Here is a 19,390-nt window from a genome sequence, read left to right as displayed (position 1 = left end):
TTACACATACTAATTTGCTCACTTGTAAAAATAAGTACACAAATTTCAGACATGTAGGTGTTTCTTGAAACCAATGGCACACTTCCGCCTGAGAATGCAAATCATCTGCTAAAGCTGCAGTTGTGTGTACATGTGCATTTGCACATGCATGCAAGGGAGAGAGGGGAATAACAAGCTTTTTTTTAAATTTTGCTCTGTTGCAGAAGTGTGAAGTGGCAGGGGGGGGGGCAAAGAATGCAACAAAAGTTAACAATAGTACAGTGGTGGTAGCAGCTGATGGGATGCAGAGGAGTTCTGAAAAATAGGTGTAACAATATCTTTTCAGGTAGCAGAAACATGAATAGTGCCAGCACTGTGCTGTGCTCATCATCTTGCACTACAGATGTGTGCAGAGAGTAAGCTGCAGCAACCGCATGCTGTAGGGAACATGAGCTCATCCATGTAAACTTTTTGAGGCTGCCATCACCACACTAACAAGATAAACTGTGTGTGTGTGTGTGAGAGAGAGAGAGATGCGGGAACACAAAGTTCAAATCAACCGCATGACATTGTGTCTAAGAAGGCAGGACATGGCCACAAGGTACAAAACTGGAGGGGGAATGACATGAATTGAGAGGAGGGCAAATCTTTTTGTAGCTGTTTTATTATATTGCACTGCCACAAAATGTTTGTGAGAAAGCACTCCATGCGATATACTCTGGATGTCTAGGCAACACTCTTAGGTACAACAAAAACAATTTCCGGGACAAAGTCTCAATATGGATATGTAGGGCATGCTCAACTGTTACAATCATAGTCAAATAGAGAGCTAGCCTTTGAATGCCTAAGTCACCAAAGAAAGAAGAATGCAGTTTTAGTACATGTAAAAATATGCAAAATGTGTAGATGTTAAGTGAAAGTAAGTCTGATTTTGAAGCATCAGGAGATGTCAATGTTGTATGCGGAGATCTTGTGTTTAGTCAACATTATTTAATCTATTGCATCTGTTCATTTAGCCATGTTCCTAACATTTGAAGCAGGCCCTACCCACACCCTTTCAAGGAGACAGACTTTGAAAGAGTTTTTTTATAGATGATCTGGAAGGGTGTGCAAATGTGTGTGAGCTTGTACTCACTAGTAATTCATGAAAGGGAGAAATTGCCATGCACTCGACTGCAACATCTAGCGAAAAAGGAAACTTATATAGGTTTCTCTAAAAAGAATGCTTCATAGTTGAAGAAAAATACATTCTGATCCTGGGTTTGAACTTGGAACCAACGCTTTTCTGGGGTGGTTGCTCTATCATGTGAGCTAACCAGGAGGCAAGCAAATTACAGAACAAGGCCGAATTCATTCACAACTTGAAGTACAGGCACGCACAATATGACAAATCAGTTCTGCGGAAGGCCTCAAGGCAACAGAAGGTTCATGTAAGGGAAAACTGTCAACTACCTTACTGGAATAAAAACAAAGCAGGATGCTTCAGAAGCTGCAGGACAGAGCAAGCAATCTATTTTGGGAGATTGCAGGTTTCCTGCTGCATACAGTGTAATAATAATTGGCTTGTATGTTGACAACAGCATTGTCTACTGACCAGATATCTTACCCTGTTTAAAGAAGCCCCAGAACACTTTTCTGGATGACGCCATTATTAAATTACGTCACCTCATGAATCTCCTGCCACGAAAGTTTTTCGTATCCTTCAAGCACAAGTGAAGTTAGACAGAGCTATCGGAAGTCACAGGCTTAAATGCAGACTTGCACATGTTACAAAAAAAGTAACGACTTACAATTACCTCACACAAGAATTTCATTGATTATAGTTACCAATTACTGCCCCATGAAAGTAATGAAGGAATTACTCAAAAGTAATCAACTACTTGGAGGCTACTATCCTCTGAACTTTAATACAGGGGTGGGACTGTCCAAAGTCATTTCGGCACAATTTCTGGAGCATGTCAAAATAGCGTTTTGGAGCAGCTTGGAGCAGACTAAATTTGATTTTGGAGCAGATAAAATTTTAATTTGAAACCGTTTGGAGCAAGCCAATCTGGATTTTGGTAGAGTAATGGAATACGGCAGCGCACTTCTAAACCACGCTTGCTCACTTCAGCGCTTCCCAGCGAGTTTTCGCGGTAATCAGTGAGATGTGTTCATGTTTGCTTGTGCACGCGTGACACCATGATTGTTAATTTAGTGAGTGAACACATGTTTACAAGTTTATAAGGCCGATAAAAGTACTTCTTGCTTCGTATAGCTGTCTACTAATTTGCTATCGCAATCGATGCTTCGCCTTTCGGGCGATACTGCGACATTTTATTCCAAATCCGCCATTAGCCCTTCATGATAGGTCAAAATGGCTCATGCGTCGATCATATGGGCATAAAAACAGATTGGAATACTTTTATGTCATACTGGCCTTGGGGACACACATGCCCGCCCGCTTCACCCACTGCACTGCATGCCTCCGAAATATCTAGTTCGCTTGCAGAGCTCTCAGCATACTTTTTGTTGTTTTGCAACTCAGCTAGGAAACGCTGCGCCGCTCGGCCCACTAAACCGTGTTCTAGTACACTCTAAGCACAGCCGCCCTAGCCGTTCCGACAGCAGCGACAACATCCGGCAGTGGCCGCGCACTGAAATGTCCAGTGTTATAAGTGCGAAAATTACGAGAAACTGTGCGGGAGGTGCCGTCAAGCGGTGTGCGTAACGTGATTGGTTGCACTCTTTTTCGGAGAACGAATCCGGTCGCTGTTCGCGTCCACTGTCGAAGCTGTTCTGGCACAGCGTGGCACAATTTCGGTCAATTTTTGTGTTTGGCGCAGGAATTTGCGTCTGTAACAAAAATGCACAAATGGCGCACGAGTCCCACCCCTGTTAATAACATTGCACAGATACCGTATTCAGAACAAGCTGGCCTGAAACATTTAGTGTGTCCTTTGCAGCCCTTCATACATTGCTTACCTTTACTAACAATTGCTTTAAAAAAATTGCTGACAGTCATCTTTCCTAGTTTTTGCCGTGAAGACATCAGCAGTGACACTGAAAACTTGCTCTATGTGCGCTCTGTGGAGTAAGGCGGTGTTGTAACATACGGACATCTTGCACACAAGATTGTTGCTCAGCATCTGGGTCCTGTGTGAAGCGCAGTGCTTTACTGCCAATGAAAACCTGTAAAAATCATCCATATGCGACATCCTGGCATTAACGTCCGTCCTAAGTGGCCGTTGCTGTCGAGACATACCAGCACTGATTTAATTCACCGGCCGAAATCTGGTGGAGCGTTAAGGTAAAGAACCAAATATTGTGCTCCAGGGTTTGCCTGTCTAAACTGGCTGCTGCGTGGCACAATCTCTGATGTTCTACTGTAGTACCCACCAAATTCAGGTCACCAACACTGCGTCAACTGCTACAGCTTGTCTCATCAGTAAAGTAACAAATTACATGTAGAAGGTTACTGGAAAAAAGTAATTGAATTACAGCGAGTGCTACATAGTAAAAAACGCAATTGTTAAATTACACAATTACCAAAAAGTTGAATAGATCACAAGGATTAGTTACATGTAATTTGTTATGTACGAGTCGGCTTATAAGGGAATGAACAAATTAGAATCCAAATTAGGATATTTCTGTTAGGCTAAAAAACATGCCTTATACCTTCTGCCACTGGGCCCCCTATTCATCTCTAGCGATTCACAGCGCTGCACCACATGGTGCCATGTACACTCACTAGTTTTATTCAGCTAGCGAAGCATGTCATGATGTGCCAGTGCAAGGCAATTTAGAGCTGCTACGTAGGCACAAGGTCATATCATTGATTTAAAATTGGATTCATGACTTGTGGCTCCTCCACCATAAAAGCTGTATGTGAAATCAAATTGTGCAAGTTTTTCTTAATACTGTATTTTGCAATGTTAGACGGAAATCACATGCAGTACACTGTTTAACAGATTTTGTTACTAATTACACTGTTTAACAGATTTTGTTACTCTTTGTTACTAATTTACACACTTGCGAACTGCTCTTTTTTGCGATTTTGCATCTCTGCTGGTACACGTACCTACAATTTTGAGCAAGCCTAGAAAAGTACACATTTATTTCTCACACCTTGTGGTTTACGCAATGTGAAAAATCAAAAATTCACATTCATATCAGCTCATATAATGGGCAAATGTGAAAAGAAAAATGTGCAGCCCGAGATGAAAAAAGGCTCTCACATAATAGATTGCTTGCTGAAACGATTTTGTACAAGTGTACTCAGTCGTTAGAGTAGGTCCTTCTGATTATTAACTGACGCATCTAAGCGCTCCACGTAAAGTGTGTAATTTATTATAATGTTTTAGAAAGGTACATCGGTACTGATCGCAGCACGCCAATCGCCTGAGTTTTGTGACCAAGTGACGCGATTTCACCATATCACGTCAGTAGGGCCAGCTATCTGATTGGCTGCCCAGGGTGCGTCATCGATAATTTTTCCAACATTATGGTGATCAAATGCGCGTAATAGTTTAAATGTTAGTTATTTGTTTCTGCAAAAAGAAAGTAACAGATACAGAATGCACAAGGACATGTATCACTACACTAAAAGCACTTCCGACCCAGAGCAAGTGTCGTCTGCTTGTGTTAAAATGTGCGCCGTGTTGACGAGAGCCGTGCGGTCTGTGTTGGTCTTGTTCTTTCTTTTCGCACACACCGCGGTTCGCCCTTGTTGCGTTGTGGGCTGCAAACGTAGCGATCGGCGACATGTCAAGCTGCGACATCGTGCTCTGTTGCGAGGCAGCAGACGAGCGGAGTCACGTGGCTGCAGCGCATCGGACTGTGGGTATCCAAACGGCGCCAGCATCTACGTCTTTGCGGCCGTCACTTCACATCGAAGGATTGCTACAATAGAGTTTAGTGTGTCCGGTATTCAGGTAAACGCAAGCGCAAGTGCCGTTTACCACGGCACTTGTAACAAAATGCAAGTGGCCGTTTTACCACGTTTTATGTGATGAACGGAGGCGCAAACGTGAACTGCTTGCACGGTGCAGTCATCGGCTGCACAAAGCTCAACCAAACACACAGCTAACATAGCAGTAACCAAGTTTTTTCTATTTTGCTGCTGGCTCAAATTTGCGGCAGGAGCGTAATCTTGAAGACGTCTTTTCACATGTTTAAAATGTTTTACACTTGGTTACAGGAATATTACCTCTGTATTTGGCTGATTAAGCTCTGCGCCATCCAGATGGCTGGACCATGCATGTCGATCAGGCTGCTCACGAAGCTCCTTCCAGTGTTGCCAGGTCCGACGAGGTGGCGTAGCCAAAAGCTAGAGAAGTTGTAGCCCAAATGTAGCCAAACAGAAAAAAAGTGCAAAATATTTCGTAGCCAAATATAGGCATTTTTATTTGGAATTTTATTTGTGTATACATTTTCACATTCGACTAGGGCAGTCCTTTTTTGCACAACCCGTCGTAACAAAATGTCCATGCCGCCGTGACGGTCGTCCCTTTACATCAACAACAGCGACATCATGCTAGCACAGAATACTTTTTGGTTGGCCCCGGAAACTCTTAAGTTACAGCGAATCGCTGCAGAGGGCGAATCAGTGCTTTTATTTTATGACAGATCGTACTAAGTTGTTATTTTTAGTTATTTACAGTAATATTAAATACGAACTCCCTTTTAGCTGTCGTGAACACAAAATGTTCAGCGTCATCCATCTCCCACGTTATCTCTGCCTATGGCGTAGAAGTTCACCTGTCCAGCGATCTGTGATGGCGACGTGCTGACGGCTTCTTTTTTTGATGAGCTAAAAGAAGTCTTTCGCGCTATGATATCTCGCATTATTTGTCTCATCGTCCGATCTGGTTTTCTTGTTTTTTCAATTAGCTTGGCCCGGATTAGCTGGGACACACACTGCCTATATAGTAGTGTCTATTTACATTAACCTGGCCACCATCTTAGGTCTCTAGCACGCCAAGAACATGCATTCAAAAAAGGGACAGGCAACAGATGCCACTCACTGTCTGAATCGGTGTAAGCGGAGCTTTAAAAGATTACTGCGCAAACCGGCACACTAGTGTAAGAAGCGCGCAGTCGTTTTCGGCGACCAGCACGTCCCGAACTAACTCGCTCGACATGGTAAAAGCCGCGACAGCGCACGAAGAGCAATGGTAAACAAGAAATTGATAACAGTGGTAATGCTGTGAAAACTGGCTACTGTCAAAAAGCAAACCATGTTGATGGCTAATAAAGTTTTAGAATAGGGGCCCCTAAAGTTTGGGGCCCCAAAGAGCTTTGCGGGTGTTGGCATGGGGGCATGCAGGAATGAAGAGTTTTGGAATAGGCGTTTTGCGTTTGCGGATAGCATGTTGCGCTTGCAGCGGCAATACCATTTTACGATAGGAAAAGTAATTTAGACTGTCATGTTTTCGCCTTTAATTACAATTCAGAACTTATTCGATTAGCAGCATGCAGATTGTTGCGCTTATATTTCTGAGTAACCAACTTTACACACCTTCACCCAGCCAACTCAATCTGTGATATGCCTAGGAGCCACGAAATCGACAATTGAATTCGGAATCAGCGGCGTATAATGAATCAATCTTCACTACACATGTTAGTTGAGAGAAAGCCATAACCGCAATCACTTCTTTCAGCTTACAAACTTCACGCGTTACCACGAATCGAGCCCAGTTTTGTGCTAGGTTAGAGCCCTCGCTTCGATGGGTGCCGCCATGTTGACGAAAGCTTTTGGGGTAGCTTTTGGGGCTACACTAAATCGATGAAGTAGCGTGCCCGACACAAAACCCAAACACAGTTTCCGTCTTGCGCATGCTAAGTGGCTTCGACGCTATTTGTTGGAGGCCCCTATTCAAAATCTCTAATAATGGCTGGGGTTTTACGTGCCAAAACCATGATATGATTGGGAGGCATGACGCAGTGGGGGACTCCGGATTAATTTTGGCCACCTCGGGTTCTTTAACGTACACCTAAGTAAACGGGTGTTCCTGCATTTCGCCTTGATCGAGATGCGGCCGCCGTGGCCGGGAATCAAACCCGCGTCATCGAGCCAGCAGCACGACACCTCCCAAGCTAAGCTAACACGGTGGGTGAAGTTCATGTGATGTGGTGCACTGATGCCATTGTGGCAAACATGTTTCGATATTGGCAGCATGAGTATCTGCATCCATGACATTACGGGCAAACCATCTAGAAGAGCACCAGAACCCACCTTTGGCTCGGGGTCTTGCTCCCATTCTTGTTTATACGTTCTCGCATACTTGGCCCACTTCCCCATGTTTGGATTCTCCTCGCTGAGGAGGATCCGATCTTAGTTCAACCTTTCGAAATGAATCTCGAATCCAAGCACAAAAAAAAGTTGCAGTGGCTTCGCTCGGCTATGCCAGGATATACGTAACGTTAGCAAAGGTTCAGCTGATTATTCTTAGCTTTCCTGGTTGTCTCCTACGCTCAACCGCTAATTGCCAGGCAACTACTTCGGGATCCGATGAGTCAAGCTTCTCCGTTCTTCTGCGCTGTTGAGCAGCATTTGCGCTCTCCTTCTCCATGGCTATACCACACTGGCAAACGCCAGTCAGAAGCGCAGCGGCTCCAGCGCAGTGTCAGACGGCGACTGCACAGCGAGCGCGCGCCGGCGCCAGTGCGTCTACCACGGCTACGACGTCACTCCTCTGGAATGCGCAGACCGGCGGCGGTGAGTCGCGCGCGGCGGCGGCGGAGTGCGCGAGAGGTGCCGGCTCCGGTGGCTCCGGTGCGCAAGCCGTGGGACATCACTGATCCTTGCGCATGCGCAGTACGGCTCTTGATGTGCCCCGCGAAACGGGCTTGGGTAGCTAACGCTACAAAAAATTCCTCGAGCAGGAAAAGGAAAATGGCACTAAAGCCGGTAAAGCTTAGCGCCAGAAACGTGGGCTAGGTCGAAAGCTGGGCCCGGCGCGATACTTCATCCGGAAGACATGGCCATGAACACACTGGAGCGTGTCATCCACTCGTGCTTCCCTTCTTTAATGTCGGCGCCACGATCGCCCGATGGCCCCGACCCTATGTTATTGCTCTCCCGTCCAGAGTATAGCCATGTTAGTACAGTGTACTGTGAAAAACTTACTACTCCGAGGTTCATCCCGATGCCCTGTGATCGGGTGCCTAACGGTCAAGCAGGGTGTAAGTTTATGTGCATCAAAGATCAAAGCCACCGGTTCAGACAACAGCGCAGAGAGGGAAGGAAAGGCGGGGAGGGGGGGGGGGGTCATTTCGCGCACGCACACACGCACAGCCAAGCGGCCGGCCCAGCCAGCTTAAACACAGCCTTGGAGATTTCTTCTACCCGATCAGAGCCACCTCTGGAGCGTGGATTAGGGCGCCACTTAGAGCCCAAAACACAGCCATATCGCAGATTTTCAGTAGCACAAATATAGCCACATAGCCAACTCGTCCAAGTCGACGCCAAAAATGTTTCCCGTTGCCCAATTTGGCTATATATAGCCAAACCTCGCAACACTGGCTCCTTCATCACAGCGGTATGAAGGGGCTTTAGTTTACGCTTCTCCCTATCCGTCAAAACACCCAGCTCGCCTGTGGTTACCGGACACACTCGGCGCTGCGACAGAACGCTCACTGCTTGATTGCTCTCGCTGAGGATCGGCGGCTAGCGGAGAGGCCTTCGAGCGCGGGCTCCAAGACAAACCGGAGGTAGACGACAACACGTCACAACATGACGTAGAGCCAGCGAAGGGGGAGCTTAGCCTCAATCACTTGGTGAACGAGTTGAGGGGGAAATTCATGGCTAGAGAGGAGGGTAACTTGTAATCGTCCGTAGCTCTCTTAATATGAGACGCTTCACTTAAATTGTGACGTGATTGTTTTACTGTAGCTGTACCCTACGCGTATACAAAATTTATCCGAACCGTTTCAGGGACCCTTTAAAGTGTCCCTTGCCCTTAAAGCTAGATACATCAGCAATGGCGTCGGAACTTTTTTTTCACCTGGAGGGGAATAAAACACTACGAAGACATCACCATCATCCCTTATTTTCCTCAATTGCCCAACATTTAATAAATAAACACAATCAACACACAGAGATAAAGGCAATATTATAAACAAACTACAATTTGGTTTGCTAACTGCGGAAAATAACTAAAGATGTAGTGCCTGAACTGTACGTGTTGTGCAACATTTTGTCAAGTTTTTGTTACCGATATTCTATAGATTTTGCCAAACTGTCTTTATATACATTCATCACTTGACGTGATTCTGTTTACCCGCGGTAAAAGAGGTTGTCAAATAGATTAAACATGAGAGAGCTGGCAATGAGAAATATATAAATCAATGACATGGTACGCCTGTCGTCCAGGTAGTGTTGGGGGCGACAGCAAACTAGTGCACACATACAAAAACACACCTGTATGGATATAAGTGTAGAAAAGAGGAAAGTAAACCAGTGTGAGAGATTTTCACATGTTCGCTCTTCGGCGCCATTATCAACTTCAGCAGCAACAATAACATATACCAAGCTACAGCCAATACATGAATTATTATGACACATCAGAAAATGAGAACTTAAAATTTCAACTGCATGAGATAGTGCTTGCCAGGGAGAGCAAACAACCGTAAATCGTAAACGTGCCGAAGAAAATTACGATATGCACATATTTGTCACAGACTCACAATAAAATTGAAAGTTGGTGTTCCCCTGAAAGTTGGTGTACCCCTTTGTCGGACAAAAATCTACTCTGACGCACTTATACCAAGAACCTCGGAAGACTGGAACCACCTCCCTGCCTCCATCACCGCCATCTCTGACTCCAAGAATTTCAAGTCCGCCATTAATACTTACATTTGTTCTTGCCCCTCCTCTCCGTAAAGCCTTCGGGCGATTGAGAGTACGAAAATAAATAAATAAATAAATTGTGGAAATAATATGTATGAATATGCCAATGATAAAGTATGGTTAATATAATCACAAACAATTTACATATCTTAAACCGGACGTTCCAAACACAGGAATATTAATGAATGCTATATCGATACCATGGACAGCTGGGCTAGTTATTAGTACATATTCATACTGAAACAGCGCGAAGAAGACACGGACAAAATGAGTAAACCAGGAGGAACAGCGCTCATTCTGTCCAGTTTACTCGCTTCGTCCGTGCCTGCGCTGTATCTGTATGAACTATACCGAGTAATCAATCTAGGATCGAAATGTATATTCGTAAGTGATGTTTGAAATGGTACAAAGCTGCACAAACACATTTATGCGCTCTTGAGTCTCATTGTCACACTGCGCCAAACGTGGGCTTTGTTTCCGCGGTTCTTACAAGAAACGTGTCAATTACGGAGTCTAAGCTCAAAGTGCCGGTTCAATCACTGTGCGCACGTGAAAGGAGTAGATGCGTGAACCTTTCCTGTGACATTGTGCTTCGAAAGTGCGTGTTCATGCGTTTCAGGGCACCGAGGGATTATTTGGATGTGGCTGACGATGCGGGGACCGTAAGAATTAGAAGCACAAGTTTAAACACTTCCTCAAAAATTAGCCTAACGTTTGGAGCTTGATCCTTCAGCAATCCGTGAACGTCTTGAATGGTGTCGCACTTGCTACTTCTGACTGATGGCACTTCTTGGAGGAGCTCCAGTCCCTTCTCCAAGATTGCGGCACAGATATTTTCTGTAGAAGTGTTTGTAATTGTGCCCATTGGGGGAGCCATGCTCCCTCATTGGTAGATGAGGGGGAGCAATGGTCAGCAAGTCTGAGTATTGCTGCTGATATACATCCATTCTGTCTGCATGTACTATCATTGCATAAGTACTGGTCGAGAGTATCACTACATACATCTGGCTGCTATAGCCACTAGCGTACCAACAAAGAAAAAAAAACACTAGCACCAACTCTGGCACTTTAGACATTGTGTACCTTACACTAACTTGCTGTCATCTAATATGCCAGCACCAGCTTTCTGTAGCTGTGTTACCACTGATTTTACAAGAGGTGAATATCCGCAAGTACTATTTCAGTCTGAGAACCAGGACATTTTGCCGACTGCAACCGAAAACCTAACCATACCTGCTGCGTAACTGTGCCATAGAATAACTGGGCATCTTACTGTGTGCTTCAGCATCAAGCCTGTACTGTCTAGCGAATAGTGGTGACAATTTTATACTGCAAGAAACTACATCGACGCTACCAAGTCCATGCACATGTGCACAACTACTTTGCTGAACATTTTGCGGGTACCTCTACTTTGTTTTCACTAAAGTTTTGCAGCAATACTACATTTGGTACTCGCCCTTATTCAATTAAGCACACTTGGCGCCGTTATCTGCGTCGTACATGCGGACTTTCACCAGGCAGCGAAAACAGCACGCGCACCTGCGAGCTTCTCCGATGGCGAGGTGCGTATTATACGATGACAGTTTTTTTTCTTTTTAATCAACGAATCAGACAAGGCTAACATGCCAAGTAAATAACGAACGATGCGAACCGAAATCAAACGAGAACTGAAGCAATAACTCTGGTTTGAATTTCACTTTTTGTCATGCCCTGAAGGTAGGATGTTGGTTACATGCCGCCGTGTACCGATAAAGCATGCCGTTAAGATTAATAATAAATATTGGCCTTGCCACACGCGGCAAGTTGGTGCAGGATAGAGTGACGGTTCGCTTAGCGCGGCTGTACCCAGTTTGGGTCGAAACCGGATATCACGTGGGGTCAGCGAGGTACTCCCTGCCCCTAGGTAGGCGTGAAAGTAGCTAGGGAATGATTCCTCGGCCATGCCTGCCATGTCCCCAGTCCCTGTGTGCCTAGAAGCATCCGCTGGCCCAACACAAGCATGCACGTTTGCACAAGAATTCGCGGTGAGAACGTCGTCGACCGCATTACCGCCAACCCACAAAGGACTGCGACCTCAAGGTATGTCTGCCGAAACTGCAACTTGTGACATAAAGTGGCGATGCATTTTCATTTTTTTTTAATTTAGGCCTTGCTCCTTCAGCTGTAGCGCGACGTGAGCCCTGCTATTTCACTTTCAAGATACGTAAGCTGCTTCGACCCTGAAAATGCCGACGCAATGGTGAGTTGGAAAAACCATGGCTTATTTTATTTACGTCGCGTGCATGCGACCCAGGCTTTTTTTTTTTGCGGCATGCGATTGAAGTAGAGACTGCGATCGTGACTTCATGGCCCTCGCATTGTTATCTTCTGCAACGCCCAATCGTCGCGAGCCAACATGTTTTTCAATTTTGTCAGTGCTAGCGCATCTCTTGATGTGAGCGCAAGTTCGTGTCTTTAATGACACGTAAACAATGCGCTGATGTATGCACGCTGCATTGAATGATTTACTGTTTACCTTGGTCATTGATTACATTAAAAAAAGCTGCAGATATGTCCTTTGTAAAATCTGAATTACTTCAAATGCGATCTTACGAGCACTTGAAAAGAAAAATTACTGGCCGATTAGTTTTCATATTCTTCTACACCTGCCTGCTTCACAGCGGCTTACGAGCCAGAAATGTATGCAGCAACAGTTTACATTAAATGTAATATGTTACAAGACGACAGTAAATAATCTTGCACCCAAATTGATCATGAACAGCAGCTGCTACAGGGGCGCAGATATTTGTACCAAATAACCATGTTCTCATAGCTGACAAGCGAGAGGGAAAATTTCTTTCGTAGGAATGAAAAGCAGAGGTGAGCCTGAACTAGTATATTCTTGCCTGCTACTCTGCTAAGGGGAAGGTGGAAAGGGGAAAAAAGGTCTTTAAAGGTGTTGAGGAAAAAAAGGATCACATGTGCACAATAATCACATAACGCAGTGGTCTCTCTAAACCTGAAGTATAGTCATGTGTTCTTCAAATAGTCTAGAACAGCACTCGTAGCTATTTCTTGCTGCAATGCTGTCACGGTAAGCACCCAGAATTTCAGCTTCTGATAATCTTTGCCTTTGTTGCTTGCGAGCATAGAGGGCACCATCTGCTGCTCTCGCAACTTGTAACAGATGTCGCAAAAATGTGCTGCAGAATCTCAAGCATGTGGCAGTATTTACAGTTCAGGGATAATATTTTGTAGCGATTCCTTTTCCAGTACTAATGGCTTTTTGCATTCGTGAGTGGTCAGAGTGACAGCGTGTTTCTCAGGGCCGCGATTTTGTAGCAATGCCTTATGACTTATTCTATAATAGTCTTATCATCCACTGCTCACAGCCGGCTGAGCCCGTTGATAATGCGAGTGGACCGTCGCTCTGACCACTGACAAAGCGCGAAAAGGCATTATTACCGGGAAGGCATCGCTACAAAATACCGGCCCTGACCACACATGAACGCGAAAAGGCAGTGCTATAGAATTGTGGCTCAGTCTGTCAGTATAACCAATGAGATGTGCATAGCATTGAGTGAAGGCAACATGAAGACGAATTCAATAACGCATGCCTGCTTGTCTCTACTTTGATGTTAAATGGGAAGTGAACAACTTCTCATAATTTCTTCATTATTTTTTAAAACAAGTTGTATAATGTGCCTTAGTTTATCGCACAATTATGTCCAACATATTTTAGATGCAAGATCTTGTAGTGTTGGGTCTGTGGAAAACAAAACAACGCAGGAAAATCTCAGCGCATTTTTATTTAAGCAATGTTTTGACGCCTTGGGCCATCTTGTTCACTGCTTTATATTCGTTACCTCTGGTGCAACGCGAGTTGACTTGGAATTAGCATGGACGTAGCATATATATTTTAAATTGTGCCTGGTGCATGACATTGTGAAAAACCTTGAATGTGAACCCGCTACAAGCAACATACTGGCACCTAGCAAGAACACTCAACCGTCTACCTTCCCACACATTTTCCTGAAACAGTTTGCACACGTTATTTAAAATTGCCACACCATTCCAATCATAAGTGTTTCAGGATATATACGACACATTTCATAAGTACCTCCCTGCATACGAGGAAGACGCTCGACCATTTCGCCACCGCTGCAATACATGTGTCCTGCCAAACAGATCCGCTTAGCACCTTGCCCAGGAGTGCCTTACTCACACTGGGTGCAGCACCACATGCTGGCTTGCAGAACCACCATCCATGACCAGGTCGCTACAAATCCTGTACCCATTCACGTCAAGTCATCCTCGGACCGAAGTCGTCCCAGCTAGCATGATGGCCCACCCTGCTACTGTCACCTTGTTGGTCTCGTTGTGGGCTAGACCCATGTATATTGAGTAGGTGGGGGCATAACTCCCCGAATGTGTCCTGTGAAGGACACCTTTTTCAAGCGCTGTGGTGCCAAAGCCGCAAGCACCATATCTGCGCATGTGGAGCATGTATCGAAAGCCATGTGCTTTGCTGTTATGCCATTGTGACAGTACATATCACAAATAAGATTATGCAGTAACATAAATGAGAGCTTTAGGTTGTGCTATCGAAGCATTCAGGAGTCCCTATCTTTTAGTATGTGTGTGGTTGCGTGCCCAAGCAAAAAAGCATTATAGCTTTGCATCCCCAAATGCAAGCAAGCCACACGCACTCGCAGCACGTAGTCAAGGTGGTGTTAGCATTTTTTAATATATAAAGCTAACCATAGAATTGCAAATAAAAAGACAATTGTTTCATGAAAATAGTTTATTTACATGCAGTTAAGTTGGCCCAAGTTGGAGCCCGGGGGCCACATGCATGACACTAACGCAGGTTGTTTATTCTTTCACAGCTGACGTCGTTTGGGTTCTTAGAACAGCGGCCGGGACCGCTAGGGATAGTGAACTTCCACTGCGGTGCCCAAGATATACGGACATTTAACGGAGAAGCGTACGTAACGAGAAGCGCAGCAGCCACCTCACCGCGTGCATATCACTCAGCAGCATATAGGCGCGTTCTTGGGGGCACTGCCGGGGATGGCGGCATTCCCTTTGCGGTGTGGGAGACAGTTTACGCTGTCTAGCATACGTATGTAACGGGAAACCTGACGGCAATGTCATGCTCAAGTATGATTCTGCGGCATGTCCAGGTTTAGTGGCTCGAGGGGTGATTTATGTGTTCGCGGGGCTTGCCATTGCACCGGGGCAACTGCACTGAGGCGTGTGAACTTGAAGCAAGATGGCCATGTGGCGTTCGTTTAAGTGATGTTGGTCTGCGTGTTCCAAAAACCGGACTAGAAAATGGGGGCGGGTACAGTGTGTATTGTTGATGATCCCTTAAAAAAGTGTGTAGAGATGAAGAGGGAAGGAGCGAGCCGATAATCAGCCACCGCTCGTCGATGTATGCTACTTTGTCCTACAATAAACCGATGTATTCCAAAGTTGGCCTCCCTGAGTGCAAAGTGTCACCGGACGTCTACGAGGACTCTCTGAAGAATCGTCTGCCTGGAAGACCTGGGGGAGAAGAAACTTAACTCATGCTAAAGATCTTTGACAGGAAGCAAACTATGTATACATGCATAGGTGGCAATTAAAGCTGAGCCAAACCAATCCCAAAGGCTAGAAATTTTGCCGTCTGGCACAGGATGTTTACTGTGGAAGTGCACTGTGATCCAATTTATTACGACCAGCATTTTGTCACCTTCATTTCTCGGAAGATGACGTCAACATGCATTGTGAAATGCTGTCATCAGATTGAAAAATCAAATCGTTTCGGCCTGTTCAGCGCCGATTGTTTTATGAAAGCATGTCTTGGCTTGCTTCGTCTCAGTTTGCAATGTTTCAGCAATATTTCTTCTAAGTCGGCCACCCCAAAGAACCAAGCACATGTTAGGTCCGCTTGCATCCTTTAATCTAAAACTCTCTTACATTTACAGCAAGAACATAAGCGCATCCCTGAGTGTTGCCACCATGGAGTAATCGGCTTACATGTAATAATTTTGCATCATTTTTGGTGCTTAGCAGGGTCATAGGGCTGTGGGACCAGATTTAGTCCAGATGCAAGCAAAACAATGCAACTTAGAACAGAAAGCTGAGCAAGCTGGTAAGGGTTCATGCATTGTTTGAAAGGTTAGGCATAGAAAATATCTCTTGTGGCCATTTCTGATGCCTAACCCTTCAAACAACGACAATAGTGGCCTTGGGAACACACCACAATGTACTATCGACCAAAAGTTTACAGACCAAGGGACCTGACAAAAAGCTGAATGTCTCCGCAGCCTGGTATTCCCATTTCCCGCCTCTACTGGTATATGTGAACAACATTGTGATGTGCGGTTTTACTGGCTACTTTTAAAGGCTGCTCGGATATTAAGCGTTTGCTGAGAGTCCGTAAACTTTTTTGGTCGATAGTACTTTAGCCATAGTCTTCGTACTATGAGTGCAAAAGATGCCTGTAAAACTGCAACTTTCATGAGTAAATTTCATGATGGACTAGGTTTTCATGCAGTTAATCTTAGAAGCCTGCCATTGTGTTTGCTATCTACATGTGTGCCGCCATCATTCTTATCGAACACAAGCTATAGCAGGAAAGTGCATAACCGGGCCAGTTGGTATAGGTTCATCCGTTGTTTGAAAGCGCAAACGCACAATGAAGAACTTGCACTCATTGTCTCGTTCAGACTGTTCTTTTTGTGTTTGCGGTTCCAAACAACCATGAAGCTATAGGAGCTCTGAAGTAATGGAAAATTTTTTCATATTTTTTAAGCAAAAGGATTGTCTTGCAGCAAGCATGCTTCGGTCAATAAGGCATGTGCCATGTGTAGAATCGGCTCCACCTTGAAATTGTTCATTTCCACTGCTTGCTCAATTATCTGCTGATAATGAACTGTAACTTTGGGTCGATACAAACCGCGCATTGAAGTTGAATATGCCTTGAGCTTGGGAAGTAATCCACTAGACAAAATATAATTGTGACCCAACACCACATCCATGGTGGCTCCATGGATGTGGTGTTCTGCTGCTAAGTAAGAGGTCGTGGAGATGGCAGAGTTCTTACGGGCAGCCTACAACACGAAAATGCAGTAAAGTGGAGCCTTGTTTGCATACTGCGGTTCAAAATTAAAGACTACGCAGTGACACGCACAAGCTAGAAGTGATACTAGCGCAGATTTTATGTAAACAATGTGCTACATCTGTGCTTGGAAAACCACAGTGAAAAATGCGCATGAACGCGATCCGACACGCTTGCACGAGACAAATAGGCATAGTCAAATGACCGATGGTTGATATACTCGCTAAAAAGGGCCGAGAACAAAACTTGAATTTGTAAAGATCCACCGCGTTCTGTGCAGGTTGACACGGGAAATCCATTGTGTTGTCACTGTTCTAAAGTTCCCTGGTTTTATCGGGCATGCATGTGCACTCCTTAGAAAATGCTGACAGAACTCTGCTACTTCGTCTTTAGCTTACCTTCTCTTACTCTGGAAGGGTTGCAGCAACACACGACAGTGTATGAGACCATTTATTTGGTGCACACTTGCAACAGTATGCGCATTCTTGTCCGCGCTACAGAGTGCACCAACAAGAAGTGCTGCCCGGTCACTGCCATTCGTGCGTACACCCTATTGAATGCACACAGCATGAGCTGCAAGTTATATGGCTTTAACCGTCTTTTTTTTCCACCCACTTAGGCGCATCTGAACAGCCAATGGATACCATGCCCACTCTGTGCTTTTAATGAAACAGCGCAGCAGAATAAAGTCAACCACGTGAGGCACCTCAGACAGCATATGCAGTGGGTTGTGACGGATTTAATGATTTCATCAGCCTTTTCACTGGATGCAAGGCTGTGAATCTCTTGTATGGTGCATGTGTGGAAAAGAAACCCAACATCCGGTGCACATGCTTGCTTGAAACAGTCGGGCATATCCCATTAGTTGAGTGCCCCCGTGTCGGCATTTGCTGATGTGATCCCAGCTATCTTCACCCATTACATTCTGATGAATTTACTGCAGCCACCCCTTGGAAAAATACCACATGGCAATTATTTCAAGGTAATTAGTTCTCCCATACAGAAAAAAATACCATTAGCAGTACTCGTGGGCGATAATCTGCCACTCTGCAATGGTGGCGAGCATAAATCCCACTAGCTGTAGTAACACCAGTTTTGAAATTAGCAACTTTCTTGCAGCTCGACGTCATGTGTACTATGTTTCGTGCAATGTCACTGTTCAGAATAAAAGCATTTGACTACTGCAAACTGTCATTTTTTCTTCTTCTAGAGGTGCATATGAACACATTCTTGATATAAAAAACATGCAGGGCTCTATACAGCACAGAAAAAGTTTGGACAATTCAAGCTCATTAATTCAGAATGCAAGTTTGAAAATTCTAAGGAACAAATCATTGTTTTCAGTGCACTGAAGTAGACAAAGTGCACTTCAGCCACCAATTGCAATTGACAAGGTTGAGAACATTTATGAGTTATGACGGCACTGCAGTTTGTGTTGGCAAGCACGTGAATTTCGGGATCTGCAAAAAAATGGAATGTGCCTTGCACTTGTACAGGACATTTCATGCAACAATCAAAAAAGGCGTTGCATACATATTTGGCAAACAGGCTTCTCAGAATAGCTTTTTGCACAGCACTTAGTTAATATAATTTGTTATGCAATGTTTTCTTTAATATTTGTTTCAGGACATAAGTTGTACTTTAAAAATTTTGAAAGCTGTTCACAAACACCGAATGCAAGCTGAAGAATGTGATCACATACAACCAATTCAGGGGGAGGCAACCTTTCTCTGGTCACTCAAGACCTCAAAGACTGCTGTCAGGGAGGAGTGTTGCAGTTGCAGTGGGTTAAAAGTGCCAAAAAAAAGAGCGAACACTACACAAGCGATTTATACCTGTTCAAGCATGAACTAACGCCAAGTACTCAAATTGCCATATTAACGAGGAATGTTTGAAATCTTGTGCATCAGGCATTGTTAATTTTTTACAAGATGCCTCAATCACACTAGCTGGTGAGCTTATGAAGTTTTTTTTTAACTTGTCACCAGAAATGCCCACACTGCTATCCGTCACTCCTATTCCTTGAGCGGACAGCAGACACAGATTACTGCAAGTCAACGATTCTGACCCGAGAGCTTGGGCTCAATTTTTACCAATGTGCGAAATTTTAGAAGCCGATTGATGGAATCGCTATACTAAATAAATGCCACAAACATATTCATAATGGTATGCTTATTGGAGAGCATACATAAAACATATGTAGTGCAGGAGAAATTTGGTGTTGCTGCTCTGCCATAATTTAGTTTTTTTTTCAAGTGGTAATGACGTAAAAAAAAGAAGTGAACATGACTTTTGTAGCTGGTGGGACTACAATTACACCTAACTACCATCTGGGATTAAAATTATTCATGCAGGGGGGCCTCAGTGAGGTACATCTCAAAACGAGGTATTGCACCATAGTCGAGAGTTCGACAGGATAGTCTGGTCAGGTAAGATCATTGTTAAAAATGGACGAAGTCATTGACCATGGCCGAAACAAAAATAAATAACGT

The sequence above is a fragment of the Dermacentor silvarum genome, chromosome 3, assembly GCF_013339745.2.
Source record: "Dermacentor silvarum isolate Dsil-2018 chromosome 3, BIME_Dsil_1.4, whole genome shotgun sequence".
Lineage (NCBI taxonomy): Eukaryota > Metazoa > Arthropoda > Arachnida > Ixodida > Ixodidae > Dermacentor > Dermacentor silvarum.
The sequence above is the reverse complement of the archived record's forward strand: the minus strand, read 5'-3'. Positions refer to the sequence as shown.